This window comes from Coregonus clupeaformis, chromosome 3 (assembly GCF_020615455.1).
Source record: "Coregonus clupeaformis isolate EN_2021a chromosome 3, ASM2061545v1, whole genome shotgun sequence".
NCBI lineage: Eukaryota > Metazoa > Chordata > Actinopteri > Salmoniformes > Salmonidae > Coregonus > Coregonus clupeaformis.
Window position 1 is genome coordinate 36,473,604 of NC_059194.1, and position 5,853 is coordinate 36,479,456.

Consider the following 5,853-nt stretch of genomic DNA (forward strand, 5'->3'; position numbering starts at 1 on the left):
GGAAACAAACGGGCAACTAGGGCGTAGTAATTATTTTAAAGTGCAAGTGATAGGTAAATAGCGGTCAGGTCATATCCTTATCCTTATCTTATCTGTATTTCTATTCACACATTATATCAATTAATTATTTCTTTATTATCTTTTTCTGTGTGTTTATAGAATTCTGTGGATCTTTTTTGATACAGATTGTCAGCCAGAATGTCCTAACTGCCAAGTCAGTTCTCTAGGTGATGTCTCTATGTGAGAATTCTTCCAACATTATGTATCATAGACAGACATGGTTCTGCACAAGTTGCCAGGGAACAGGACAATACCATCTGTGATTAAGCTGAGCACCTGGTCATTCACTGGACTGTAAATATGCACCAGTGTCATGTTGTCGTGTCTTCTCTCTCTAATAGACCACAAAATGTTTTTCTCAACAAAACTACACTTAAGCCTAACAGAGGACATTGGATAAAAACATGGCTGATGCATTTTGGGGCTGGTTGTACTGACATCCCCTACATTTCTTCATAAAGATATATTTTGTTTGAAAGCAGGAGTTTTAGTCTGAATATAATGCCAATGTGCAGCACATTATTCATAACCCACAAACCTAAAAACTGGAATATGCCTCTGTACTGTTCATATTCATAGCCAGCTCATGATAACTGTAATGTTTTAAGAATAGTTTACAGTTTTTGAAGGAAACCAGTTACATCTGTACAACGGAGGAACAAAAGAAACCCAGAAATAGACGAGACGACCTCTCTGCCTCCCTCTATGTTTGAAATCTGCTGTGAGTCAGAGTTGAGTGAAGCGGATCGCTAAGGGGCCATGGTGTATCCAAAAGCAGTTTATAAATAACTGAGTGCAAGGGAACAACAAGCGATCACACAAATCATTAACATAAAAAATGCAGCCATGGCAGAGAGTCAAGCTAATTTAACACATTAATAGAGTGTGAATAGTAAGGCAGGGAAGTAGTGTTGTGCGGTATACCGCAACTTCTGTACTTTTTTTAAAACTAGAACATGAAAAATGGTTCGGTACTAGAATGTGTTACTTTCGGTACTTTTGTCAAATGTGTCTCACGGATCAAGCCTGTCTATCAGCGCAGCTGGCCTCTTATTATAGCACCTGCTCCACTTACTCATTGCTAGCCTGCACTGGGAGTCTGGACTGCATCACTTTAGCTCCCCACTCATGCTGCACAGAAGTTAATATACTTGAATAAGGTGAGTAGAAATGTTGAAACTGTTAATTACTGTTAGCAAAGCAATGTCCATACAGGCTAGAACACTTTACAATACAATAAGATACTGGTCGCTTCCAGCTTTGCAGGCTAACATTCTTTGCTAGCTGACAGCTAAAGCTAACATCAATTCACTACCCTAGTACTTTGTTTGTGATAATATGCAAAATATGGACCAAAAACGTTATTCATTCACTTATTCAGTCTCTCACTCTCGCAAGTCTCTCCCAAAGATGATCTATTGCCTCAGCCAACTGACTGTGCTCTGACGGGCCACCCCCCTCTTGCCTTGTGAATGACGTAATTTTTGGTTAAAGAGACAGCGCTCCATTTTTATAAAATAAGCTACTTCTATGCAAATGTTGTTGATCAGTACAATGAAATAAATCACAAATGGAAGTCAAATGTTTGTCATCTGTAGCCCCATTAAATCAGCCATAACAAGCTCAATAACTCAATGCCTGCACACACTAGGTTAGTATTGTGGAGTAACTACAATGTTGTTTATCCATCCTCAGTTTTCTCCTATAACAGGCATTAAACTCTGTAACTGTTTTAAAGTCAACATTGGCCTCATGGTGAAATCCCTGAGCGGTTTCCTACCTCTCCGGCAACTGAGTTAGGAAGGACTCCTGTATCTTTGTAGTGACTGGGTGTATTGATACACCATCCAAAGTGTAATTAATAAATTCACCATTCTCAAAGGGATACTTAATGTCTACTTTTTTTTACCCACCTACCAATAGGTGCCCTTCTTTGCGAGGCATTGGAAAACCTCTTGGGTCTTTGTGGTTGAATGAGGGACCTTATAGATAATTGTATGTGTGGGGTACAGAGATGAGGGAGTCATTCAAAAATCATGTTAAACACTCTTATTGCACATAGAGTGAGTCCATGCAACTTGTTAAGCAAATTTTTACTCCTGGACTTATTTAGGATTGCCATAATACTCAAGACATTTCAGCTTTTAATTTTTAATTCATGTGTAAACATTTCTAAAAACATAATTCCACTTTGACATTATGGGGTATTGTGTGTAGGCCAGTGAAAAAAAATCTAAATAATCAATTTTAAATTCAGTCTGTAACACATCAAAATGTGTAAAAAGTCAAGGGATGTGAATACTTTCTGAAGGCACTGTACATGGACACACATACACACACACACCTCAGAAGAGTCATCCTATCTCACCCATTAAAGCCTAAAGATGACAATATTGTGTGCAACTTATCAGAAAAGCAGGAACAGTTGCTTTAAATATGACAGCAGAAGTTAGACACAATTTTTCCCCAGCCCCTAGCTGACAGTAATTACCTTCTCCCTCATTCTTATTCCAGCTGTATCTGTAGCTCAGAGACCCCAGTATGATGGCACATACAAAAAAGAGAGAGTTGTTGGTTACAGAGGCGTGTCCTAATACCCATACTTGCGTCCTAATTAGTAGGCCATTTGGGTATGTGAAAAAATTAAGTTTAACCCCCTAAGGTCGATGTCCGCGCCCCTGTGGAAATCAAATTAGCATAATACAAAAATCCCCAGAAACATCCAACAGTTTAAGCAAGAAATACTGTATCAGTTTTTTGCATTGGATGCATCTCAATCCACCGCATCCGCGTATGTAACACTTCCGCATCTGCGGTGAAATGTCACAAAAAAAGGTTTTGAGTAAGTCATGTGGCCATAGTTAGCTCTCTTGCCACTGTACTATGCCCTGCCACTAGCTAATGTTACTAACGCGGTAGCCTAGCTACATTCCTATTTTCCACAGCGGTGCTGGGCCCAACACTTTTCTTTTCTTCTAGTTCTCCTGATTTGTCACATCAGTTTATTTGTGTTGAGCTGATTGTAATGTTCATGCTATGTTTCTACTTTAACAGTTACAGCCTGAATGAGTCTAGCTAGTTTCATTGCACATAGCCTGTTATGGTGAATGTAATGGTAAGCTGCACTTGTTACTGTTTCACCTTGGCACTCCCAAAGCTAGCCTTCTACAAAAAGTACACAACAATAACTTTGCTCATGTTTTTGCTAATGTTGTACTTCATCTTATGTCTTTTCAGGATCTACACAAAGGAATGTGAGCTGGAGGGGTAGCTGTCTCCTGCATGGGTGAAAAAGAAGTGGGAGAACCAAAAATACACGGTACGCTACTGTATGTTATCTTGACATTTGTTGCTGTGCTGTACTTGGCTAATAAGGTTCCCCTTTTCTCTGAGAGCAACAACACATTCCCATCTATTTCCTATGCTTCACCGGCACATTGATGTAAGTGTGAAGATATACAGTGGGGGAAAAAAGTATTTAGTCAGCCACCAATTGTGCAAGTTCTCCCACTTAAAAAGATGAGAGAGGCTTGTAATTTTCATCATAGGTACACGTCAACTATGACAGAGAAAATGAGAAAAAAAAAATCCAGAAAATCACATTGTAGGATTTTTAATGAATTTATTTGCAAATTATGGTGGAAAATAAGTATTTGGTCAATAACAAAAAAGTTTCTCAATACTTTGTTATATACCCTTTGTTGGCAATGACACAGGTCAAACGTTTTCTGTAAGTCTTCACAAGGTTTTCACACACTGTTGCTGGTATTTTGGCCCATTCCTCCATGGAGATCTCCTCTAGAGTAGTGATGTTTTGGGGCTGTCGCTGGGCAACACAGACTTTCAACTCCCTCCAAAGATTTTCTATGGGGTTGAGATCTGGAGACTGGTTAGGCCACTCCAGGACCTTGAAATGCTTCTTACGAAGCCACTCCTTCGTTGCCCGGGCGGTCTGTTTGGGATCATTGTCATGCTGAAAGACCCAGCCACGTTTCATCTTCAATGCCCTTGCTGATGGAAGGAGGTTTTCACTCAAAATCTCACGATACATGGCCCCATTCATTCTTTCCTTTACACGGATCAGTCGTCCTGGTCCCTTTGCAGAAAAACAGCCCCAAAGCATGATGTTTCCACCCCCATGCTTCACAGTAGGTATGGTGTTCTTTGGATGCAACTCAGCATTCTTTGTCCTCCAAACACGACGAGTTGAGTTTTTACCTAAATGTTCTATTTTGGTTTCACATGACCATATGACATTCTCCCAATCCTCTTCTGGATCATCCAAATGCACTCTAGCAAACTTCAGACGGGCCTGGACATGTACTGGCTTAAGCAGGGGGACACGTCTGGCACTGAAGGATTTGAGTCCCTGGCGGCATAGTGTGTTATTGATGGTAGGCTTTGTTACTTTGGTCCCAACTCTCTGCAGGTCATTCACTAGGTCCCCCCATGTGGTTCTGGGATTTTTGCTCACCGTTCTTGTGATCATTTTGACCCCACGGGGTGAGATCTTGCGTGGAGCCCCAGATCGAGGGAGATTATCAGTGGTCTTGTATGTCTTCCATTTCCTAATAATTGCTCCCACAGTTGATTTCTTCAAACCAAGTTGCTTACCTATTGCAAATTCAGTCTTCCCATCCTGGTGCAGGTCTACAATTTTGTTTCTGGTGTCCTTTGGCAGCTCTTTGGTCTTGGCCATAGTGGAGTTTGGAGTGTGACTGTTTGAGGTTGTGGACATGTGTCTTTTATACTGATAACAAAGTTCAAACAGGTGCCATTAATACAGGTAACGAGTGGAGGACAGAGGAGCCTCTTAAAGAAGAAGTTACAGGTCTGTGAGAGCCAGAAATCTTGCTTGTTTGTAGGTGACCAAATGATTATTTTCCACCATAATTTGCAAATAAATTCATAAAAAATCCTACAATGTGATTTTCTGGATTTTCTTTTCTCAATTTGTCTGTCATAGTTGACGTGTACCTATGATGAAAATTACAGGCCTCTCTCATCTTTTTAAGTGGGAGAACTTGCACAATTGGTGGCTGACTAAATACTTTTTTTCCCCACTGTACATTTTAGAAAAGTGCAAGTATTCCAGAGAAATGTACTGCAATTGGCATAATACCTTTTACAGGCCTTAACATATATTATGTTTGATGCTGAAAGCTATCATTTTCCATATTTTTCAGGAGTTGAAAGATCCCCCCACCGGAGACAGCACGGAGGGAGGGGTGGCCACAGCAGCATACTTGAAGTGGTATGCGGTGATGGATGAGGTGATGGATGAGGTGATGCCACTCAATCACCCCACTGGTCATCATCTCCTCCTCTCCCTCCCAGATGTGGAGGCAGGAGAAGGATGTGACTGCCAGGGAGGCACGCTTTATGGCCATTTGAGGCCATGATAAAGAAGTCGTTTTATGTATTTTGTATGTATTTTATTCATAGCTATTCATTTATGAATGTTCTACTGTTTTTGGTGAAGTCCTCTTTTTAAACCTAAATTAGATTTCTTGTTTGTAATAAAACAAATAATAATGATACCGGAACAGCTACTGTTGGTGTGTTTTACTTTTAACATTTAAAAATGCACTCTATCTTGTTGCAGGTGCATGGTAACAATTAGATATGTTGAAATACAAAAGAAACCCACACACTGCTGTTGCTAGTATCACTTTTTTATTGAAGCTAACGTGTCAGACTCGGCCTTCGTCAGAGCTTTTTGCTCTACTAAACTAAATAAACCATCTTTGGTATAATAATAATTGATTACATTTTAATAGCGCTTTTCATAAT

At 40.0% G+C, this 5,853-nt stretch overlaps 1 long non-coding RNA gene across 1 annotated transcript; it reads left to right on the forward strand.

The window, feature by feature from the left end:
* Positions 1 to 1,185: 1,185 nt before the first annotated feature.
* LOC121547057 lies at positions 1,186 to 5,543 on the forward strand. Its single transcript, XR_005996484.1, has 3 exons — positions 1,186 to 1,220; positions 3,298 to 3,379; positions 5,247 to 5,543. It is a non-coding gene; the product is annotated as an uncharacterized LOC121547057 (long non-coding RNA).
* Positions 5,544 to 5,853: the final 310 nt, after the last annotated feature.